Below are 25,745 nucleotides of genomic sequence, written 5' to 3' on the forward strand. Positions count from 1 at the left end.
AATGTAAACTGCTTGAGGACAGAGACTGTTCCACTTTTAGTGTTCTATCTTCAACATCCAGCATAGTGTCTTCCACATGATTGAATGAATGAAAAACAGTTATTAAGCTTTCACTATTTGCCAACCATATGATGGTACTTAATAAATATTAATAGCTTCTAATATAATGCATTAAGGTTTTCAAAGCACTCTACATGTTATCTCATTTGAGTCCAATAAACTAGTTAGGTAGACAATAGTGCTATCACCATTTTACATGTGGGGAAACTGAGGATAAAATATAGTTTAGTAACTTGTCCAGGATCACACAACTAGTACACAATTGAGATGAAATTTGAGCCTAGGTCTTCCTGACTTAAAAGTCCAGCACTCTTAACAATTGTGCCATCTAAGAATTGACCTGAATCAAAGAGGGACCAGGAAAGTAGAGGCCTTGTGGTATACCTTTGTCCTTCACTCTGGAAGAGTACCATGACCTCAGGAAGGTGATATTATGGCTTGCAAGTGAGTTGTAATACCTATGCTTAGTGGGAAGGAAGATGGTAATGAACTAGTTAGTCATCAGAAGCAAGTCTCTTTTTTAACATTTACTAAAAGACAGGCAAGAGCAGAATTAAGACAGAATATAGAATCATTCAGACGTTTCATCTGAGAATCGAAAGACGCCTCAATGGACATCTGGTTCAACTCATGTTCAAAAAAGTCATTCCTATTACAACCTTAGCAATGAGTAGGCATCCAGCCTTTACTTAAAGGCCTCTAGTGAAGGGAAATCCATTCCCCCATCTCCCCAAACAGCCCATTCCACTGTGAAATCACAGTCATATTTATAGAGTTCTTCTATAAACAAAAAAAATTAGATTGCATAAAATCACAATTTGTCTTTTTTATAGCTCTCACCTATTGCTCCTGGTTCTGTCTCTTGAGGTCAAACAGTACAGTTCTTATCCCTCTTCCATGCGACAGCCCTTCGCATATTTGAACACAGCCAGCACATTTTTTCCCTTTCTCCATAACTCTCCCCTTTCCCCAGACTCTTTTCTTGCTTGCCTATCTCTGGAGACTTTCCAGACTTTCAGTGTCCTTCTTAAAATGTGGCACCCAGGACAGAACATATTATTAAAGATGTGGTCTGACCAGGGCAGGATATAATAAGTCCTCACTAGAATTGGAAGCTATGCTTTGTAATGCAGCCCAAAACTGCATTAGCAATTTTAGCTGCCATATCACACCATTGACTCATATTGGGTTTGTGGATTATTAAAACCCCCAGATCGTTCCCAGAAAAACTTATTGTATAATCACGCCTCACCCATTTTGTACTTGTGAAATTTTTTGATTTTTCTTTAAGTGTCTGAGACTTTTACATTTGTTCCTATTGAATTTCATCTTATTTGATCCAGTCTAATATTCTAGCATGTCAAGATCTTTGGGGATCCTGACCATCACCCACTGGGTTGTGCCATCTGTAAATTCAATGAGCCTGATATCTATGTCTTAACTGAAGGGATAAGGATAGGGATAGGGGTTGGACCTGTGATTTCATTGGTATAGGGAATTCCCAAGTGAGAAAAGACTCTTCAAATGCACATTAGCACCTTCTCTGAAACTTATAGTCTTACAGAACTGACCAGAGCATTGAGAAGTTAAGAAACTGATTCAGGGTTCCATAACCAGAATATATCAGAGATGGGAAATGAATTCACATCTTCATGGTTTTGAAGCCAATTTGCCTTCCACTATTTAATACTACCTCTGCCTTTATCTAAGACTTTGGGGAACAAAAAGTTAAACAACGTGGAGCCAGTCACAGATCTGTGAGGGACACCTTTGGAGAACTCCTTCCAAGTTGACACCAAACCATTTGAATGCTCTAAGTCCAGTTATTGAACCAAGGTTCAGGTCAAGAATTGTTAGTGGAAGTGTGTTCCATTAGCCACTGTAGCCCTTTGACTCAGAAAATTATAGTGTGACTGTGATTATATGGAACCCCATCTAGGCACCGTACGAACTTGACCTTCATCTTGGTGCACATAAACAACTTCCACACAGGGAAGGGAAAACTGGCATCATGGGAAATGCTAATAACCTTCTAGATGAGTGATGTCAAACAAATAGAAATGGAGGCCACTAGACCATACATAACAATCCTTGCAGGCTATGGTTTGACTTAGAAAACCACATATTAACTTATCTATGTTTGGGGGTATTTTTATTTATTCTGTTAAATATTTTCCAGTTACACTTTAATCTGGGTTGGCTGGCATGTCTGATACCTATATTCTACATTATCAGATTTTTCAGAGCTTCATTAATGTGGTTAACAGAATTAGGGAGTGGATTTACCTCAGGTTTCCTGTGGTAAACCTTTCAGTCCCTATGCTTCATAAAGATGGAATGTTAAACTGAGGTGGATAAGACAGCCTTGGAACTACACATTGCCTGTGACTAAAATACTCAAATGGATTGATGTCCTCAAAGTTCTCTGTCTACTGGCTCATTCCCTGTTGCCTACAAACATTGCCATGTCTCCCTGATCTTGAAAAAAACGACTCTCACTTAATACTTCCATCCTTCTAACTATTGTGCTATATACCTCTTCTGCCCTTTGTGGCTAAACTTGTAAGGGTTATCTACAATAGATGTTCCACTTTTTCTCCTCCCACCCTTTTCTTAACCTCTTACAATTTGCCTTCTGACCTTATCATTTCACTGAAACTGTTCTTTCCAAAGTATCTCATAATCTCTTAACTGCCAAATCCAATGACTTTTTCTCTATATTCCTTCTCCTTGACTTTTCTGTAGCCTGTGGCACTATGGATCACCCTCTCCTCCTTGCTCTTCTCCTCTCTCTAGGTTTTTAGGATACTACTGTCTCCTGGCTTTTCTCCTACCTATCTGACTCATCCTTCTCTCCCAGGTCATGCCCTCTAACTATAGGGTTCTGTCCTGGGCTCTCTTCTCTCTTCTCCTTCTATACAACTTTACTTGGTGGTCTTATCAACTCTCATGGATTTAATTACCATCTTCTTTACGACTGATTTTCAGATATTCCTATCCTACCCCAATCTCTCTGCTAGTCGGCAGAAACTTCCAGAAATATTAAACTAGATGTGCAGTAGACATCTTAAACTTAATATGTCCAAATGGAACTTATTCTCTTTCCCCCTAAAACCTCCCCATTCCCACCTTCCTTATTGTTATAGAAGCAACACCATCCTCCCAGTGTCTCAGGCTTACAGCCTAGTAGGCATCCTTAACTTCTCACTCTCACCCCACCATGTTGATCTGTTGCCAAGACCTATCAATTTCACCTTAGACACCTCTATCAAATACACCCTCTTCTCTCTTCTGACACTGCCACCCCTCTGGTACAGGTTTCAGTCACCTCACACCTGGACTATTATAATAATATGCTGATGAATCTGCCTACCTTAAGTCTCTCCATCCTCCAGCCCATCCTCTTTTCATCCACTAAAGTAATTTTCCTAATGTACAGATCTGACTTGGTCACACATACCCCCAACTCAACTTCAGTCGCTCCCCAAATAAAAATGCCCTGCTTGTCATTGAAAGCCCTTCTTAACTTAATTCCCCCCTGCCTTTCCAGTATTCTTTTTTTTCTTTCCAGTCTTACACATACTCTACATATGTAGTATCCAGTGACATTGGCCTCTTGCTGTTTCACAAACAAGACACCCCACTCGATTCTGTGCATTTTTTCTGACTATCCTTCATACCTGAAATACTCCTCTTCCTCAACTCTATCTAGTGACCTTCTTGGCTTCCTTTAAAGTTCCAACTTGAATTCCATTTTTTATTGAAAGCCTTCCCCAATCGCTCTTCGTTCTACTGTCTTCTCTCTGTTAACTGTTTACTCTTTATCCTGTATGTAACTTGTTTCATATATATTTGTTTGCATATTGTATCTTTATGGGTAGGGACTGTCTTTTGCCTCTTTTTGTATCCCTAGTGCTTAGTGTCTGGCACATAATAAGTGCTTAATAAATGTTCATTGATTGATTGAGTGAGTGATGAACATTACAACTGACCCAGGAATCAGGAGATGGCTTAATGAAAATCAGCCTCTTTATTGTAGAGGTGCACCATGAGTTTGGAATATTTCATATATTCTCAGACAGTGTTGATATGTTAGTTTTGCTAAACAAGTCTTTTTTGTTGTTGTTGTTGTTACAAGAGATAGAATGCCTTAGATAGGAATGGTGGATATAGATTCTGAAATGAGTGGGATGTAACAAACAAAATACAATTGTACGAAGAGTATGAAGAGTACTGATTTAGATAACAGAGGACCTGTCTTTGAGCTTTACTACATATAGGTTGTTGGGCCAGTTAATTAACCTCCTTTGCCCTGAGTTTCCTCACCTGGTTTGCACTATATGGCCCCCAATGTTCATTTTCACTTTTAATTTATAATCCTATGATAATAAAAATAACTTAGAAAAAAAAAGAAAAAAGTCAATCAATCAATCCCAAAGAACCTCTTGGATATTTTACTCATCCTTATGTTTCTTTAATGTTTTGCTTCCACATGGGCATGTGTTTATAGGAGACTTTTGAGCTCTTTGCTACTGACAGATGCTTATTTATGAGAGTATGGTGCTCTGGAGTAGTGGCAAATTTTGTGACTGTAATACAATGTGTTGGCCCTCATGATATTTTATAAAACTGACTAGGCCAGATTATGACATAAATATGAGAAAATGAGTACATAGGATGATACTGAAACTATCCTGCAAACTCCATTGATGTTTACATTTGACACCCTGCAGATTCACTGACCTGCCCTTCAGAGTGATTGCTGTGGTGTGAAACTCTTCCCCTTTCTTCTCTTTCTTCATTTCATGGCAACTGGAGAGAGAGAGAGAGAGAGAGAGAGAGAGAGAGAGAGAGAGAGAGAGAGAGAGAGAGAGAGAGAGAGAGACAGAGAGAGACAGAGACAGAGAGAGACAGAGAGAGACAGAGAGACAGAGAGAGACAGAGACAGAGAGATAGAGACAGAGACAGAGACAGAGAGAGAGCTATCAGTGCTTATTATGTGTCAAAAATTATGCTAAGCTGAGGATACAAATAGAAAAGTGAATCCATCCCCTACCTTCAGGGGGCTTTCTGAAAGAAAGAGACAACACATATAACTCAGTAGTGTTCAGCGTGAGAGGTATTTTAGTCTAGAAAATTAAACGGATGGTGAGAGGGACCATAAGGAACTGGACAAGGAACTCCATTCTCTGTCTTGACTAAAACTCATGAGTTTCTGTGGGTGAAACTCATTAGTGTAGGGGACTGAAAGTCAGTCTCTTGAGGAGTCTTCTTCCCTATTCTCTGTTTTTGATGACATCATTCCACCACAGAACAACCTTTGGAACAGTTCCGTTTCTTTAAACCATTTAAATTTATTGCCACAAGACTGGCTCTTATTCTCCATGGTAAATATATTCTTCCCCAGCATGTACAGCTTTAGCTGATTTCCAAAGTTAGCAGAAGGTACACTGATGACAGTTGGCAGCATGGTTCACTTCAGTTCTGTTTGTGGATTTGCCTTTTATAGGGAGCCACAAAATAGGGGAATGGAATCATGGCCATAGAGAGAAAGGTAGTTATGCCTTCTGGAGTGGGGTATAGCCTCACATGTGAACAGGAAGCATGCATCATAAGGCATTCTCTCTCCTGTCACTTGATAGAATTTAGTTCACTGATATGTATAACCTTTATTAAGTTCTTACTATGTGCCAGGCACTGTGCTGGGCATAAAAATAAAAGCAGACAAGATGATTCCTATCCTCAAAGACCTTATATTCAGTTGGGTGTAAAGGGATGCAAGAAAGGAAGTTTAGGGGGTGATGCAGAAAGTGACAGTAGCATGGAGGTCTGTTTTCTAGAAAGATAAAGCAAAAGGCTCACTTGGGGGAGAAAGGGGGTTCAGGGGTACAGTTAACATTTATGGTGCAGCAGACATGGTCTGTGAGTGAGATCAGAGATTTAGAATTAGAAGGAAACTCAGAGGTCAGCTAGTCCAATTTATTTGTTATACAGATAAAAAACAAACTAAAGAAGGGAGTATTTAAGTAGTTTGCTCAAGGTCACATAAATGGTGTCAGGAATGTAATTTGAAAACATCAATAGTGGACCTTGGAGGTAGACATGACAGCAGGAGCAGCAATTTTGGAAATTCTCAACACAGAGATAATAAGAGGACTGGATAACTGGTCAGAAAGAAGTTACACAGGACCCTTTGCTGGCCCTGGGTGCAAGTTCTGGTTGTTTGGCAACTCTGTTGCCCAACTCCTATGTTCTGGGTCACAGTTTCAGGGTGGAGAAGGACATGTGGTCAGTCACAAGAAAGCAGAAGCCCTGATCATAGTTCCAAGGCATAGAGGAATACTCTAGTACTTGCAGCTGCATGGGAACAAGGAACCTGGTCACATTCTCAGGGACAAGAGGAGTACTACAGCTTGTGGCTACAAAGAAGCAGGGGTTCTTCCTGGGTAAAAAACAGAATGCAGCCCAGGAAAGCAGTGACCACACACCTCTCTTTAGATCATACCACCTGGGAAGCAACAAAAACACCAGAACTACCTCTGAAAATAGTAGCACAAAAATGTCTAAAACAGCAGTGTCCTCCCACCTCCAGATAAGCAGAGACCTACTTTAACATAATGTTCAGTCACCACTGCTATTCAATATTATGCTAGAAATGTTAGTTTTAGTAATAAGAGAAGAAAAAGAAATTGAAGGAATTAGAATAGGCAAGAGGAAAAAAAACTATCACTCTTTGCAGATGATATGATGGTAGACTAAGATGATCCTAGAGAATCAAGTAGAAAAGTACTTGAAATAAGAAACAACTTTAGCAAAGTTGCAGGATACAAAATAAACTCACATAAATCATCAGCATTTCTATATATTAATAACAAAGTCCAAAAGCAAGAGATAGAGAGAAAATTCATTTAAAGTTACTATAGATATTGTAAAATATTTGGGAGTCTACCTGCCAAGACAAATCCAGGAATTATACAAAATTACAAAACACTTTTCACTCAAAGTTAGACCTAAATAATTGGAAAAATATCAGTTACTCATGAATAGGCCAAGATAATATGATAAGAATGATAATTCTACCTAAATTAATTTACTTATTCAATGCCATATGGATCAAACTACCAAAAAAGTTTTTATAGAGCTAGAAAAAACAAAAGGTCCAGAATATTAAAGGAATTAATGAAAAGAAATGAAAGGGAAGGTAACCTAGCTGTACCAAATCTTAAATTGTATTGTAAAACATCAGTCATCAAAATTATGCAGTACTGGCTAAGAAATAGAGTGGTGGATTAGAGGAATAGGTTGGGTACACAAGACACAGTAGTCCTTGACCACAGTAATCTACTGTTTGATAAACACAAAGACTCCAGCTTCTGCAATATATTTTACAAAAACTACTGGGAAAAATGGAAAATAGTATGACAGAAACTAGGCATTGACCAATATATTACACCCTATACCATGATAAAGTCAAAATGGGGACATGATTTAGATATAAAGACTGATACTACAAGCAAAGTAGGAGATCAAGGAATAGTTTCCCTGTCAGATTTATGGAGAATTGAAGAATTTATGACAAAACAAGTAGTAGAGAACATTACAAAATGTAAAATGGATAATTTTGATTATATTAAGTTGAAAAGTTTTTGCACAAAGTCAATGCAACCAAGATTAGAAAGGAAGCAGAAAGCTGGGAAACAATTTTTACAGCCAGTGTCTCTGATAAAGACTTCATTTCTAAAATATATAGAGAACTGAGTCAAATTTGTGAGAATGAAAGTCATTCTCCAATTGACAAACAGTCAAAGGATAGGAATAAGAGTTTTCTGGTAAAGAAATTAAGTTATCTATAGTCATATAAAAAAATGCTCTAAATTACTTTGATGAGAGAAATGCAAATCAAAACAACTCTGTGGTACCACATCATACCTATCAGATTGGTTAACATGACAAAACAGGAAAATAATAAATGATGGAGAAGGTGTAGGAAAATTGGGATGCTAGTGTACTGTGGGTGAAGTTGCAAACTGATCCAACCATCATTTTGGAACTATGCCCAAATAGCTATAAAAATATGCATACCCCTTAACTCAGCGTTATCACTTCTAGGACTGCATCCCAAAGAGATCATAAAAATAGGAAAAAGACCTATATGTACAAAAATACTTATAGTAGCTCTTTGTTATGGCCAAGAATTGGAAGTTGAGGGGGTGCCCATCAACCAGGAAATGGCTGAAAAAGTTGTGATATATGGATGTAATGGAATAGTATTGTTTTATAAGAAATGATGAGCAAGTGGTCTTCAGAAAAGCTTGGAAAGACTTACATGAACTGATGCTGAGTGAAGTTAGCAGAGCTAGGAGAACATTGTGTGTAGTAACAGCAACATTTTGTGATGACTAACTTTGATAAACTTATCTCTGCTTAGCAATGCAAGGATCTAAGACAACCCCAAAAGACTCATAATGGAAAATGCTGTCGACATCCAGAAAAAGAATGATGGAGTCTGGATGCAAATCAAAGTATACTATTTGCCCTCTCTCCCTTTTTTTTATTTCTTCTTTCTCATGGTTCTTCCCATTGTTACACATTCTTCTTTATAACACTACTAATGTGAAAATAAAAAACAAACCCATAAAGTTCAAAGTCAAAAACTGGGCTGGAAAAATGAGCAAAGAACAAAAAAAGCATTTCACAACAAAAAGTTATTACGGCAGCAGCAAAGACTAAGACAAAAAACTCAGAAGAAGACAACATGAAAATAGTATAAACAAAACCTCAAACACAAATGCAAATTGGGCACATGAATTCCAGGAAGAGTTAAAGAAATAGAAAAGAGTGGTGGAGGAAAAACTGGGAAAAGAAATGAGAGTGATAGAAGAAAATTATGTAAAGAGAATTAACAGCTTATTAAAAGAGGCACAAAAAATACTGAAGAGAATAACACCTTAAAAAACAGAATTGGCCTGGTGGTTAAAGAGGTACAAAAATTTCTGGAGGAAAGAACTCCTTTAAAAGAATAGGCCAAATGGAAAAAGTAATGCAAAAACTCTTTGAGGAAAAGAATTCCCTAAAAAGCAGAATTGGTCAAATAGGAAAAGAAGTACAAAAATTCACTGAAGAAGATAATTCCTTAAATATTAGAACTGGGCAAGTGGGAGAATACAATAGGAAACAATAAAACAAAGTCAAAAGAATGAAAAAATAGAAGAAAATGTGAAATATCTCATTGGAAAAACAACTGACCTAGAAAATAGATTGAGGAGAGAATATGTATGTATGTATGTATGTATTTATGTATGTATATATATATATATACACACACATACACTCAGTTGGGTGCAGAAATCTATAGGGAAGTGGAATGGAAAGGAGAGAAGAGGAAGAGGGATGGGAATGACAAAAGGGAGAACAGATTGAGGGAGGTAGTGGTCAGAAGCAAAACAGACTTTTGAGGAGGGACAGGGTAAAAAGAGAGAGAGGAAGAAGGATAAATAGAAAAAATTGGATGGAGGGAAATATGCAGTTAGAAATCATAACTGTGAATGTGAATGGGAAGAATTCACACATAAAATGAAAGCTCATGAACAGATTAGAAACCAGAATCTAACAACATATTGTTTACAAGTGACACTTGAAACAGAAAGACACAGAGTTAAAAGAAGGGGCTGGAGCAGAGTCTGTTATGGGTCAGCTAAAGTGAAAAACACAATCATGATCTCAAACAAAGACAAGCAAAAATAATTCTAATTAAAAGGGATCCAGGGAAATAGATGAGTTTAATCAGTTTGAGGGTAACTGATAGGTCTCAAAAGCCAGTTGGTGAGCTCCAAAGGCAATTCAGTGTCAGAATATCATTTAAATTCCCAGGGAGTAAAGGAGTCCTCAGGGATCCATCTTCAATCTCTAACTTTCCCAGTTTTCATCAAGGGAGAGGATAGAGCTGGTTCTTAAGCTGTCTAAAAATGGAGGTGGGCCCATGAAGGAGAGGTACATTGCATAGGACACCCTAAGAAACACAAGTCAGAGGGAGCTACAGTGTGTTCAGGTTCTTATAAAAACAACTCTCTTATTGCTGATGAAGAAACCAAGGTTCATAGAAGTGAGGCAATTTGCCCAAGATTGCATAGCTGATTAATGGTGAAGTAGGACGGGAACCCAGGATGCTGACCTTTCCATTGCATGTTGTTGCCATTCTAGGCTGGGATTTTAAGATTAATGCTTCAAAAACTTTTTTGCCTCATATATCACTCTTGCTGCCACTCAATGGCACCTAGGTCTTGTGCCTATGGTTAGGCTTCTCATAGGCATGTTCAAATCAGTCGGACCATAGTATGTTTTTCCACTCCTGTTTTTTCTAGAAAAAAAATAGAACTCTTAATTAAGGCATCTAAAAGGCAAGAATTAAAATTACTTTGTTTAACAGGATATCAAATACACAATTTAGGGCAATATTTATAGAATTAAACAAATACAGAAGCCTCTCACCCGAGTCAAAATACTTGAGTTCCAGCCCCTGAACAAATCATTTAATGCTTCAGAGACTAAGTTTCTTCATCTGTAAGATAGGAATAATAAGATGTGCATTACCTGACAGGACTGACGTGAAGAATTTGTAAGCCTTGAAGTGCTATATAAACTTAAGTTTTTCATAATGTTCATATTATTATTCAGTTCATATAACTCATTAGCAAACCTTTAATTTCTCTTAATCGCTGCTAAATTTAACCCTGGTCTCATCATCAGACTTGAGTAGAAAATGCTTTTCTTTCTCTGAATCTTTTTTAGTTTATCCAAGTCTTGTCAAGATTTTTTCAAAACTCCGGGGCTCTCACAGAGCTTCTCTTAGCAAGCTGTTTACATTTATTCCCCACTTAAAGAAATGGCCTTGCTGTCAGTGTGATAAATAAAATACTGAATTTGGACTAAGACCTGAATTCAATTCCCAACTAAGACACTTCAGTGGTTGGTTGACCCTGAACTTAAATTTCTCTGAGCCTCATTTTGCTCGTCTCTAATATGGGGATGATTATAGTACCTCTCTCCAAGAATTGTTGTATGGATAAAATGAATGCACATATGGAAATATAATACTTTGCAAACTTCAATTGTGTAAATAACATCTATTTTCTTATTCTAGTTGAAATTTCTAGATGAAATATCTCTTATTCTACTTGAAAACAGGGCTTATCTGTAGTTAGCTCTCATTCTACCTTTACTGATTTCAGTAAGGATTCTCACCAGACCACTCCACTGAAACTCCTTTCCACAGTTACAATCTCTTAACTGCTAAGATTAATGGGCTTTTCACTGTTCTCATTCTATTTGACCTCTCTGCAGCTTTTTACACTTTCGTACCAATTTCTTGGATATTTTTCTCTTCCTTATCTTCTGTGAGACCATTCTTTCTTGGTTCTCTTACATGTCTGGATCATTCTTTTACAATCTTCTTTGTAAGAATCATCAGTCATCTTCTGCCCATTAATTTGGGGCTAGGAGCTCTCCAAAGCACTTAACTAGATACTCATTTCTTTCTAAATTCTATTTCTTGGTAGTCTCATAAGTTCCCATAGGTTCTATTATCCCTATGATGCTCATATTCTATATATGTAGCCCTAATCACTCTTCTAATTTGTTATTAAGGAGGGCTCCAGACTCATATTGTTAATAGCATGTTGGACATTTCCATCTGGATGTTCCATCTCAAACTCAACATGTCAAAAATGTAAGTAATCTTTCCTCCAAATTTTCCTATTTCCTTCTGGTTTCCCAAATCCTTAACCTCAGAGTTATCCTTTATTCTTTTCTCTTTCATTTCTCCATGTCCCATCAATCAACAAACTGACCAATTTTTGCCTTGATAACACACCTTGCATCTGTCCCTTTCTTTTCAGTCATACTTCCATGACTGTCATCCTACCCCTTCATCACCTCTATTGATTGTTGCAGTAGTCTCCAAATTAGTCTCTCTGTTTTCACTCTCCCTCTCCAATCCACCCTTCATGAAGTCCCCAAATTAATATCCAAGATACAGTTCTGACCATGTCATTCTCTACTTAAAAATATTCATTGGCTCCCTGTTGCCTCAAGTATAAAATGCACATTCCTTAACTTGGCATTTAAAACACTATATTGTATTGCTACAAACTATGATTCCTTACTTATTTCATAACACAGATTATTACATACTCCCCATTCCGTCTCTTTCCTGATTTTAATATTCTGTTGTCTACACCCTTATCTTTTCACAGGCTGTTTTCTGTTTCGAGAGAATACACTCTTCTCACTTGTTCTTCTCAGAAGCCTTTCCTTCAAGATTCCATTCAGATGTCTCTTTCCCTTCATAAACTCTCTTTTTATCTCCCAAATTTTGGGTCCTCTGTCCTTAAATTTTATTCATGGCATGGGAATCAGCAGTGTCCAAACATGAATATGAGAGATAACATGTTTTATTTGAGGAAGAGAAAAAATGCCAGTTTGGCTAGATTTGCTGAGTGCAGAAGCAAAAATAATGTCCAAGGATATCAGAAAGACACACCAGGCATACCTTGTTTTATTATACTTGGCTTTATTGCGCTTCATAGATATTGCATTTTTTTTAAAACAAATTGAAGGTTTGTGGCGACCATGCATCCAACAAGTCTATTGGCACCATTTTTTCCAACAGCATGTGTTCACATCATGTGTCTGTGTCACATTTTAGTACTTCCCAAAATATTTTAAACTTTTCCATTACTATTATATCTGTTATCATGATCTGTGATCAGTGCTCTTTGATGCTACTCTTATAATTGTTTTGGTGCCATGAATTTGTGCCCATCTGAGATGGTAACTCATTAAAGTTGCATGTCTTGTGACTACTGTACTGACTGACTGTTCTCCCATTTCTTTATCTTCCAGCCTCTCTCTTCCCTGAGATACGACAATATTGAAGGCTATTACATTAATTTAGTTGATCAAGCAGTGGAAGGATTTGAAAGAATTTTGAAATTTTGAAAGTTCTACTGTGAGTAAAATACTATCAAACAGCATCACATACTATAGAGAAATCTTTCATGAAAGGAAGACTCATTCTATGCAATAGACTTTGTTGTTGTCTTATTTTAAGAAATCGGAACAGTCACCTCAACCTTTGGCAACCACCACTCTGATCAGTAATCAGCCATCATAATTGAGGTAAAACCCTCTCCCAACAAAAAGAGTACCACTCACTCAAAGCTCAGATGATGGTTAGCATTTTTTGCGATAAAGTATTTTTAATTAAGGTATGTACATTGATTTTTTAGACATAATACTATTGCACCCTACAGAATGAGTAGTGTAAAAATAATTTTTATATACATTGGAAAATCAAAATATTCATGTGATTCTCTTTTCTGTGATATTCACTTGATAATGGTGGTCTGAAACCAGACTTGTAAAACTCCAAGTATGCCTGTATTGGGGTCAGGTTATGAAAGGCTTAAGAAGTCAAATAGAGGAATTTAGATTTTATCCTAGAGACAATGAAAACCGCTAGAATTAACTGAGCAGGAAAATGGCATTGTTAGATTTGTGTTTGTGGTAGCACTGTAGATGGAGTGAAATGGGGAGGGGCTTGAGGCAAGGAGACCACTTAGGAGACTATTAAAATAATGTATAATCACTTTTCATAATTTCCCATGAGATTCTTTATCTTTTGGTCCTCTAGATGAATTTTGTTATTTTGTTAAGTTCTATAAAGTCAGTATTTTGGTCCTTTTATTGTTATGGCACTGAATCTCTAAATTAAATTTAACCAGCATTGTGATTTTTATTATATACTTCTATTAACAATGAATTCCTTTCCAATTGTTTGTTTTTTAATTTTTGTGTTATAATTATATTAGTGTAATTCTTGTTTGTTTCTTGATAGGTAGACTCTCAGGTATTATGCAGCCTATAATTATTTTCAATATTTTTCTCTTTCTGCTGAAATGTACCAAAATGAGGGACTTAGCTGTATATCAGTTTTATTTATCTCTTCTTTGATTTTCAAAATGCCTACTTCTGTTTTCAAGTAAGCCTTTTTTATTTTTCTGCTTTTCTTGTTTTTTTTTTTTTTAATACTTGGCTATCTAATTCATTAACCTGTTCTTGTTTTCCTTGATGAAAGTATTTAGAGCTATAAATTTTCCTTTAAGGACTTCTTTGGTCACTTGATATTATTTCTTAGTGTTTTATTAATGCCTTTTGTTTTCACAACTTAGGCATTTCCTGATGTGAAGTTTCACTGACATTAAACCTTCCTTATAACAAAGAGCAGAGAGTTAAGCAAAACTTACTGACGCAGTGAACATATCTAACAATGTATACCATATTCACCCCCTGAATTTCCTCACCTCTATACTGAGAGAGGGAGGGATGTTTTATAATTGATGATGGTCGTTATCTGAATTTGGATGCTTTTTAGGGATGTTTTTGTTTGCATAATTCAGGTCATTCTGTATATTCCTCCATTAGCTCTAATTACTTCACACTGCATCAGTTAAAACAAATCTTTACATATTTCTCTGAATTTTCCATATGAATTAATTCCTTATGGGGAAGTATTACATTATATGCATGTACCATCATTTGTTTGGTCATTCTCTACTTGATGGATACTCACTTTGTTTCCAGTATTTTGCTGCTGCAATAAGTGCTGTTATGAAGGTATTGTGGTATTGAGCCTTTTTATATTTAACCTACTCTTAGTATATGCCCATTAGTGAGATAACTGGGTCAAACAATATGAACACTTTAGTGAGTCTTCTCACATAATTCCAAATTTTCTTTCTTAAAAAATATTTTATTGATGTTCTTAAAAAAAATCACTGTGACTTTCTAATGATTCCCCAGCCACATGCCCAAGGAAACCCACCCTTGCAAGAAAGTACAACTAGGCAGAGGAAAACAAATCCACACATCAACCGAGTAAATCAATAAAAAGCATTTATTAAGTGCTTACTACATACTAAGCTTTACTACATAAGGCCATGATGTTTGAATGCAAAATGTACGCTTGCCAAAAAGACTATTTTATGGAGAACTCACATGGGGCAGGCGGTCACCTGGTGGTCAGAAGAAGTGATGCAAAGACACTTTCAAGGTCTCTCTCAAGAAATTTGGATTTGATTGTGGGACATGAGAGACACTGGCAGAGGACCACTTAGCATGGTGTACCTACATCAGAAAAGATGCTGTGCTATGAGCAAAGCAGAATTGAAATAGCACAAAGGAAATGTAGGATGCACAAATTTGGAGGAACCACTCCAATGGTTCACATGGACTATCTGTGCCTAATCTGTGGTAGAGAATTCCAAGCTCATACTGGTCTGATCAGCCACAGTTGTACACATTGAAACTTCACTTTATCATGGTGATGTCATTTTAGTCCTCTTTGAGAATGAAGGACAATAACAATAACATACTAAGCACTACGCTAACGAGAATACATACACAAAAATAACATACATAGCCTTGGCTCTCAAATATTTATGTGGGGAAGATAATAGATATGTACATATACCTCAATATGTATACATGCACACGTGCAAATGTATGCATATACACATGTGTGTGTGTACATACATACATACGTGCATGCATGCATGTCAGGGAAGGGAGTTATGATCTGGAAAGTCACAAATATAAGACAACAATGGGACAGTCCACTGAAATGTCTTTTTGTTCCTTTTAGTTTAACTTTTAAAAAAAATTCAAACTTAGTAAACACCAAATAAAACGAGCATTTTTAATATATGAAACAGAACAGAAAAAGAGTACATGAAATTGAAAATCATTATGTACAGCTTGCTTTAAATGTATGATAAATTCATTATATGATTTTTAAAGCTATCCTGATTGCCTCACACACCCTTTCCAGAGGCAATAGTCATGTTGATTTGGTTACAGTTTTCCAAACAAGAAGTGGAAAGAGAAGGTGGAGAGAGAAGATATGAACGACACTGAAGGAAGATGTTTAGGAATGATGATGAGGATGGATAGTGCCAAGGAATATCGAGCCCAGAAGTTTGGCTTCTTCCAGGTATGATCTCTAATGATCTGATTTAGAGGATGAGGTAGCAGCAGCAGCTGCCACATCAGACACTTTATGGGTCATTGCATACCTGTAGTCCACCACCTTTTTCTGAAATGAGGGAGGATTGTTTCACCAACAGTTCCCTTTCACTGGTACCATCTATGTAAAAGTAATTGTTTGCAGCTCTAGGTTCTCCTAATATGAAGTAACAATGTGTGATCAGCTTGGACATTCCATAGCTTTGGTATTCTTGGCTGGTGCTGGTTTAGCAGAATGCTACATAAATATATGGATCAATTCATCTGCCTGTCTAGGAAGTGTCCTTGTAGAACTACTTACTTTGTCCAAAGCAGCCACTGCATGGAGTGGGCTGCAGCAGGAGTCAATAGCCAGTTCATCTGTCTCTAAAGTCAGGATACCTCCTGGTCAGACGAGAAATCTGGGTGATGGCCTTGACACTTTGTTTTCTGGACGCAAAGCCATCTTTTGTGTACTGAAGTTTGAACTAACATCGGTAGGGGAGTGAGTCAGGAACTGAAATATATTCGCTGATTTGACAGCTCGTATATTACAGTTTGTTTTAGTGGGTCTCTCCTGCTGGATGCAGACAACCTGGGAAACATCTAAAATCCTTGTCTGTGTCTGGAATGAGAAAATAAAGAAGACTAAAAAATTAAGGAATAGAGAAGACTGTCTGAAAATACATCCATAAAGTGCTTTTTAAGGGTGAGTTCCTCTACAAAAATAAAGCCTACATCAGGCAGTCATTTCTAATAAGGGCATTTTATTCATGGTGCTTTATATTTCTTATAAGCTGAATATAAATTTAAATTTTGTAAATTAAATCCTATTTTTATCCTCCAAAATTCTCTTATAGATTATCATAATGTGGTGTTCCTGGGTTATTTTTCTTTTGAAAAAATATTGATATTTAAAATAGTTGTTTATGCCCAAAGGGCTATAAAACTGTGCATACCCTTTGATCCAGAAATACCACTACTGTGGTATTAAAATGGAAAGGGACTTATTTGTACAACAATATTTATAGCAGCTCTTTTTATGGTGGCAAAGAATTATAAATTAAGGGGATGCCCATCCACTGGTAAATAGCTGAACAAGTTGTGGTATATGGTTGTAATCGAGTACTATTTTGCTGTAAGAAATGACAAGCAGGCTGATTTCAGAAAAGCTTGGAAAGGCTTACATGAACTGATGCAAAGTGAAGTGAACAGAACCAGGAGAACATGTACACAGTAACAGCAACATTGTATGAAGAATTACTTACAATTACTTAGTTTCTGTAATTGTGAATTACTTAGTTATTCTCATTAGTACAATGATCCAAGACAATTCCAAAGGATTTATGATGAAAAGTTCATGACCAGAGAAAGAACTGATAGAGTCTGAATGCAGATCAAGGCATACTATTTTTCACTTTACTTTTGTGTGTGTGTTTTTCCTTTGGTTCTGCGTCTTCTTTCACAATATGATTAATAGGGAAATACATTTTGTGTGATTGCATATGTATAACATCTCAGATTGCTTACTGTCTTTGGGAGGGAGGAGGTGAGAGAGATAGGGAGGAATTTGGAACTATGAATTTAAAAAAATGAATGTGAAAATTGTCTTTACATGCAATTGGGAAAAAATAAAATTTTTTAAAGAGTTGTCACTTTACAATGTGCTTCCCATCCCTAACACCACCAAACCTTCCCTTGCAACAAATATAAACAGCTGAGCAAAACAAACCAATACATTGATCTGTTTCACCTGTAGTCTATTGCCTCCCTGCTGAAAGGAAGACATGTTTCATCCTTAGGTCTCTGAAGTCAGTAGGTCACAACATTCATTAGAATTCTGATGACTTTCAGTGTTGTTCTCATTTACAGTCATTTTGGAAACTGTCCTTACTTCTGCTTACTTTACATCAGTTCATGCAAAATTTCCCAAGTTTCTCAGGATTCTTCATAGTCATCATTTCTTATGGTACAATCATAATTCATTACATTCACATATCACTATTTAGCCGTTTTCCCAATTAGGGACATCCATTTTGTTTCCTACTCTTTGCTACCACAAAAAAAGTGCTACTATAAATATTTTTGCTTATGTTCATTTTCCTCTGTCTTTAATCTCTTTAGGACATGTGTCTAGTAGTTGTATCATTAAGTCTAAGGATATCCTATACTTTAGTGAGTTTTCAATTATAGTTCCAAATTGTTTTTGGAGTATTAAGCCATTTTGCTGCTTCACCAACAATGCATTAGTGTGCCTATTTTCCTCTAGCAATGACCATTTTTTATCTTTTATTTGTGCCAAATTGATGTATTAGTTGTTTTCATTTGTATTTCTCCTGTTTCACTCTAGGCAATGCCAGTAAAACACGACTTGGAAGATTCTAGCAAACTTCAAAAGCTTCAGAAATGTCCTGGATGATCTACTTTTTGTCTGCTATCCACTGACTAGCCTAGCAAAGCTCTGAGAGTCTCATTACCAGCTGGGCATAGGTGTATAAGCAATATAGGGATGATTTTGTTTGTTGCAGCAACCTTCACAGCTTATCTGCTGAATTAAATTGTGGCAATGATGTTATCTGCACCAAGGAAAAATAATTCACGTGATTGTAGATCACACTGAGTTCTATTTTAAATTTACTAGGGAAAATGACTATTAAGATGAATTCTGGAATGGATCCTTTTGTAATTTATGTCTGATTTATGTATTTTTAGTTATGATGTATAGATATAGGCCTAATCTCACATAAAGTTGCTCCACCAAAGGTGCTTCAAAATAATTTCATACATTATAAGTAGTCCCTTACTTATAAGCCCTACCTCAGTTGGAATGCCACTTGGCTTAGCTCAGCCCCACCTTGTGCTTTCTCCCCCCACCCCAACATGTCTATAACTTATCCATTCTCTGCCCTTTCTCAGGCCCATCTAGACAGTTTTCACAGGTTCATATGGGTCTCCCTTCCCTAACTCTTCAACCAAGCCATTGGCTTCCTTGTTTCTTTACCTTTCACTTCATCTCCCAACTCCTTGCCTTTATACTGACTGTCGCCTATGCCTGGATTGTTTTCTTTCCTCATCTCTATCTTCAATGTTCCTTTAAGACTCAGCTCAAATACCAGCTTCTTCAGGAGGCCTTACCAGGTCATACCCATCCCTTCCTCCTGGTCCCTCCCTTCTAAGATGACCTCTCATTTACAGAGTACATAATGGTTTGCCTATTGTCCCTATCATGCAACTCTGAGTCCTCAAGGTTATGGACTGTATCTTAAACTTTTTTTGAGTGCTTAGTGCAGTACCCAGCATGCAGTAAATCCTTAACAAATGCTTGTTTATTGATTGATTGTATTTAAAATTGCCCTAATCAATGAAGTTCAGCCCTGTGCTCCGATCTTTACAAACGCCTTCATCTTTTTTACTCAGCAAGTTTCTTTCCTCTTTTGTTAGCACCTAGTCCTCCTCCTAGTCATCCACGATCACCCCCATCCCAATATTTGGGATCTTCAACCACCTCCACCTTGCCCTTCACCATTATACCAGTGCCTTTGGCCCTACCCTGTTCTATTTTGTACTTCCTAGCCCCATACTTCCCCCTGGCTCCTATGTGCCTCAGGATGTTCTGTATTCTCCTCTCAGTTCAGCCTTTGTCCAAGGCAGAATGCCCAAACCTCCCTGCCCTGACCCTTTCACTTTTACTTTAGCCCCAACCTTCTCTCCCTTCCCCCACCCCATCCAGGACTGTCCCTACACCTCCTACTTTCTGGAAACATCCCTTAGGATGGGAGTCAATTCAAATATTCACCAAGTAGTTAAGTGCTCACATCCTTTATGGGGAATGGGAGGTATGAAGGTCATGCAAGGACCCCAGGATTTAGAACTAAAGTGGGATTATAGAGATCACTGAGCCCAACCTTTTAATTTTATAGATGAAGAAAACTTAAAGCCCAGAGAGTTCAGGAACTTCCCCAAATTAATGTGATTAATAAATAAGAAAGCCAGGATTCTAACCCAAGTACTCTGAGTCCAAATCCAATGTTCTTTGCCCTATACCAAGCCTCTTTTCCCATTTATAATGTTATTCCTGTGTTATAACTGTCTTTGCACCTAGGGCTCTAAGCATAGTGCTTTGCAAAGGGTAGGTGCTTAATAGATGCTTGTTGAGCTGAACTCCAATAGAACTATGCCTTTTAACATCATTTTGCCTGAAGTCCTGTTTTTATGAAAACAATTAATGGCATTAGGTTGAGGTTGTGCCTATGTTTTTTTTCTTTTTTTTCTTCTTTTCCTTTTTCTGTAAAACAAAACACTCTTCTATAAGGATAGCCCTGGGCAACCTGAAAGAAATACAGTAATTAAGGTATAGCATTTGCTCCCAAAAGACCTGCTAGGAAACTGTAGGCTATGTTTTGCCTAAGGATTGTGCAATTAAATGGAAGCTGTTGGATGCTCACCACAATTTGCATGCACATGTTTTCTTCTCTTGCTCCAGGATGAAGAACTTCCCTAGGGCCTCAGGGAGAGAAGTAGATTTTTTTTTTTCCTTCAGAGTTTCAGCTCACACGGCCGGCCGGTTGGTCCCAAGGGCCAGAAGTAGGATGTTGGAGCAGGAAAGCTAGAGTGGATGTGCAGCTAACAGGAGTCAAGCAGTCAGCGCTTAGGTCAGTAGAGAAGCCATGATGGACTATTCCCAGGGTTGAGGATGTGGAGGGCATGGGATTTGATTAGAAGTCATTCATGGCCATCTGGTAAAATTGTGAAGTCATGAAGGTTTGCACAACTAGAACTCAAAGCCAGGAGAGATCTGTGTTCAAATCCCACCTTCAGCAGGATTCCCAACATCTTGTTTCCACTTCCCTTGAAGATTTAACTTAACTATGCCAAAGTACTTAAAACTCTCAGCCTCAGTTTTCTGATTTGTAATATGGGCATAACAATATATTTTGCACTAAATTGTTGCACAAGGCTACTGTGAAACTTACATGAGATAATGTAACTAAAATGTTTTGTAATCCTTAAAGTACTAAACATTGTTATATTAGTGTCCTCAGCATTCTCCTTCTCCCCCTGTCTGGTGCTGATTTTGTCCTCCTTACAAAGGACAAGTACTTTCCTGTTCTCTCCTCCTCCTCATTCTCAAAATCTACTCTCAGGAAAATATTAATAACAACAATAATAGCATTAGTTGACATGTCTATGGAGCTTTAAAGTTTGCAAAGTGCTTCCTCTATGTCATCTCACCTTCTGGTCTCTGTTATTTCCATGATGCACACTCACGAGAGACAGCTGAACTCTGAATTCCCCCCAAGACTGGAGCTTTGTTACTGTATCTCCTAGGGTCTGCTCTAGCTCCTTGGCTTCAAGCCTCATTTTGGCCTTGGCCTCACATACAGTGGGATAATCACAATTTAAGTCAGCTTTCTAACTGGGGTATGTAAAGCACTGATTTCTGTTAAGGAACTGTCAAACCTCATCAAGAGGGCTCTTCGGGAATTGGTGATTTTGGGGAGAGAAAGGCGAATTATCCTTATGCCACAAAGCTTCTTTCTGCAGCTGCCATATTCTTTCTATATTCGTGAAGTCAGCCAGGAAGAGGAGACCTATGCTCCAACTCCAATGGCGCAACATTTATCCATCCCTTTATTTCCCCTTAAAAAGTCTATACCTTATCAGGTTAAGGGAGAAGAGTATTATTTACTTAAAGTACATTTTTTTTACTTCCGTTGGACAAGTGACTGAAGGCAAGTGATTACATTCAATAACTTTGTTCCTTTTATCATGTCTGGACATCAATGGAAGAATATTTATTTCACTTGGTTGCTTATCTTCGTTTGAGTAATTTTGAAGCCCTTGAACCACTGGTGATGCCAAGGAAATGATTGTGAAATTAAAGGCAGTATCTCTTAATCTTCAGGTACCTTTTACAATAAGTTTTACTGACGCCTTGTATTGTTGACATCAGAATCACTTGTGGAAGTATCCACACTGTCCTACTCTCAGCCCACCAGATAGCGCCTACCCTTGCAACAAAGAGGAAAATTAAGCAAAAATACCTGATACAATGATCCCTCAAAAATGTACACAATACTCTGCCCTAGTAGGCCCTTGCTTTGGATATAAAATTGAATACTGCAATGCTTTTCTTTTCTCTGTACCTGGATTATCTTCTGATTGGTCTCCCTGTCTCAAATCACCTCCCTCTCCAATCTTTTGTCCACTTAACTCCCAGAATGATTTTCCTAAAGCATAGGTCTAGCCATGCCACCCACCCTATTTAATAAACTTCCAGTGTCTCCTCATTAACTTCAGGATCAAATATAAAATGTTCCATTTGGCTTTTATAGCTCTTTACAACCTGACCTTTCCAGTCTTCTTGTATCTTGCTCTCTTCCAAGTAATCTTTGCAGTGACAATAGGTAACAATTTGCTCACATAAGATATTCTATTTCTTGACTTTGTGTCCTTGCAGTGGTTGTCTGCCATGGCTGGAATGCTCTTCATCCCCATTTCCACCTCCTGGCTTCTCTGGCTTCCTTCAAGATTCCCCTTGGATCCCATATTCTGCAGGAGTCCTTCCCTCTTTCCCCACTTTCCTCTGACATTTCCTTCCATTTCCATTACATATATCTTAGACATATGCAGTTATTTACGTGTTACCTCCTCCATTAGCATGTGATCTCCTTAAGAGCAGGGACTATAGTTTTGTCCTTATGTCCCCCAGTGCTTGGCACAGGGTCTGTCATATAGTGAGAGTTCAGTAAATTCATGTTGACTGACTGGTCTTCTGAATCCTTTGTAGATAGCTGAATGGGTACAATTTTGAAATAAACCATTATATAGTAGATAAGATTAAGCAAAATTAGATACTTTTCCCTAAGTCATCTTAAACCTTACAAAATAAGCTATCTGGGGACTCCCCCACTCCTCCAATAACTGTAATTAATTAGGTAGTGTCAGACTGGGTAGCTCTAATTTACCAATAGCATATTGATATGTTGAGTATACCAAGGATTTGCTAGTTCCATGTTAACCCAATAGGTTTATTGGTAAATATTATGCAACTAGCTTGTAGACACACAATGCCTGTTATTTATTCCCCAGAAATCTGATCCTGGTGCACGTGACTATGTATTGTAGCTTAAATTTCCTGCAGCAAATTTTGAATGCGGTAACCCAAAACCGGTCTTGGATAATTGGCAGCCTCTGTGAAACAGGGCAGGGAGGGGTTATGGTCTGGAGCATGCTGTCCTACAGTTTGGCCAGGGTGGGGGAGAGGTGGAAATGGCCAGGCACCAAGCAGCTGGACTTATTCCATGTGTGTGCAGACTGTGTAAGCCATTTTCCTCCCTTTTCTTCCTCCTCCTGCTTCACCCTACCCCCATATTTCCTTCTCTGCTCCCTTATCTCATCTTCTGGGAAACTGCAGCCTCCAAAATCAAGGGAGAAGGCTATAGAACAGACAATGGAATCGGACCTTGCCCGGATCAAGGACACTAGGGAAACAGGACTAGATAATCTCTAAAGCGCACTAGGTCTAATACTCTAGGGTGTTCTGATAAGAATCCTGTAGTCTGGCATTTCCCCATCTCTTCCCCCCACCTCCAGTCACCTACTAGACTGAATGGCAGTCTTTTGGGGGTGTGGTTTTCCTTCCTTATAGGCCTTGACCTGGAGAGTACAAATACAAACTATTATATCTTCAATTGAACAGGAAGAACTTGCATTGTAAGGGTGGAAAAAAGGGCTGGTCTTGAAGCCAGAAGACCAAGGTCCAAGCTCTGATTCTATTAATTACCATCTATATGGCCTTGAGTGAGCCATAGGATTATAGATTTAGAACCTTAGAGGTCATCTCACTCGACTGTTTTTGTAAATGAAGAAATTGAGGCCAAAAGAGATAAAATGACTTCCCCAGGGTCTCACAGATAGGATGTGGTGGAGCCAGAGAAAAACCTCTGACTACAAACCCAGCTGTGTCTCTTTGCGAGACCCTTCTGTGACTACTTCTTAAAGAGGCCTATTTACTGAATGGGTGTCACCTCACTCTAAGTGAGAACCTGAATAGGCCAAGGTCTTCCACTGCATCCTGGGCCTTCTTCAGTCATTCTGATGAATATCTGGTCACTGGATCCAGAGGGCCAAGGAGGGGAAGTGAGGCTGGTGACCTAACACAGCAGCCCTCCTTTATTCAAAACAAAGTCATCATTTCTCTGATGTCGTGGTCTTCTTTGAAAACAAAGGATGAACAGACAGACATCTTTTGGGTCTCCTTTTCCCACTTGTAAAATGATGGATTAGGAACTGCAGGTGGTCTGAGAGTCCTCCTCCCTGTCCTAAGATTCTCTGATTTGGGTTCAGTCAGAACCACAGGGAAACAGGGCTGCTGATTTCATTGTGTGCCGTCAAGTACTGAGGGACACTCCCATCCTGCAGTGCCCAGGCTGCCTGCACAGCTTGGATTCAGAAGGCCTTCCCATCTCTCTTCCAACAGACATCTGATTTTTGCAACTGGTCATCCCTTTGGAGAGGTCCCTGAGTCTACCTCTCTGAGGAGAGAGCATCTGCTGCTGGGACCAATTACAGCCACTCCCAGCTGCTCCACCCAAGCAATTATTTTTCTTAAATTGGGGGAGGGGAGGTTGTTTTTATTTCCTCCTTAAAAGTAACAATGCATGAAACTCAAAAAAGTTTTCTCCCCTAGCCAGATTCTGGGACTGAGGACTTGACTGCATTTGAAAATCTGCAGGTGTGGCATTAGCAAAGCTTCTTGGCCATGTTTTCCCAGCTCCTCACCTGGATACTTGAGGAGCAACCTTTAATGAGATGGGGGAAGGGACAGTCTTGTGACTGTCATTCCTTCACTTCACAGTTGCCAACAACAGTGACTGTCCCTGAGGAGGGTTTAGCTAGCTTCTGGGACGAGAAGAGAGGGATGAGGCCAAGCATAGGCACTGATTATACCTAAGGGAGGGTTGGCACTGGCTGCACACACCTGTGGAGAGAGGCCTGGCTTTGGTCCCATGCCCTCTGGCCCCACCCTTAAGCAGAGCTTTTCAAAGAGCCCTCCCTTTTCTGGTGTGGACAGCCAATTCCCGGATAATGCCTGCATTCCTTGACTGTTTACTGCCCACCCTGGGTGGGTCACACTGAGCATCTCTCACAGGTTGACACCCCCCCAGCAGCACTGGCCTCTCTTCTGAATGGGTCTCTTCTTACATGGCAGCTTCTACTTCTGAAAGCTCCCCTGTTCCAGGAGACCTTGCTCACCTCCTGGTGGGAAGGCTTTCTGGAACAGCTGTCTAAAATCCACAACCCACTGGCCTGCTTTTCATCTGGCTGCAGACTCAGGTCCTATCCCCAGAGAGCATCCCTTTCCTCTCACTAGCTCAGCAGCTGCAGCTTAGGGTGAGAGGAAAGAAAAACTCCTGTTAGTAACAGCAGTTTCAGAGAAGAAAGAGAAAAATGAATGGCTAATCTTCCTGTTTCCCTTCCCCCATTCCTCTCCCTCCACCCCCCTCCCTCCCTTGTTTGCAAGTGGATGGGAAGAGAGCGGAATGGAGCTGGAGATAGAATTTAGCTAGGTGAAGGGGCTGCAGACCATTGAAGACCAATCAGTGACTGCTATGAAACTGTTC

At 38.6% G+C, this 25,745-nt stretch overlaps 1 long non-coding RNA gene across 2 annotated transcripts in view; it reads left to right on the plus strand.

Moving 5' to 3' along the window:
* LOC140513162 (uncharacterized) overlaps positions 1-18,794 on the plus strand; it is a 43,563-nt gene extending 24,769 nt beyond the window's left edge. Inside the window, exons 1-4 of one of the 2 annotated variants that reach the window (XR_011970087.1) lie at positions 11,703-11,785; positions 12,961-13,325; positions 15,976-16,108; positions 18,470-18,794. This is a non-coding gene — a long non-coding RNA (uncharacterized lncRNA). Of the gene's footprint in view, positions 1-11,702; positions 11,786-12,960; positions 13,326-15,975; positions 16,109-18,469 lie in introns of those variants that run through there. The other variant, XR_011970086.1, reaches the window with a different exon arrangement.
* The last annotated feature ends 6,951 nt before the right edge of the window (positions 18,795-25,745 follow it).

This window comes from Notamacropus eugenii, chromosome 7 (genome assembly GCF_028372415.1).
Source record: "Notamacropus eugenii isolate mMacEug1 chromosome 7, mMacEug1.pri_v2, whole genome shotgun sequence".
Lineage (NCBI taxonomy): Eukaryota > Metazoa > Chordata > Mammalia > Diprotodontia > Macropodidae > Notamacropus > Notamacropus eugenii.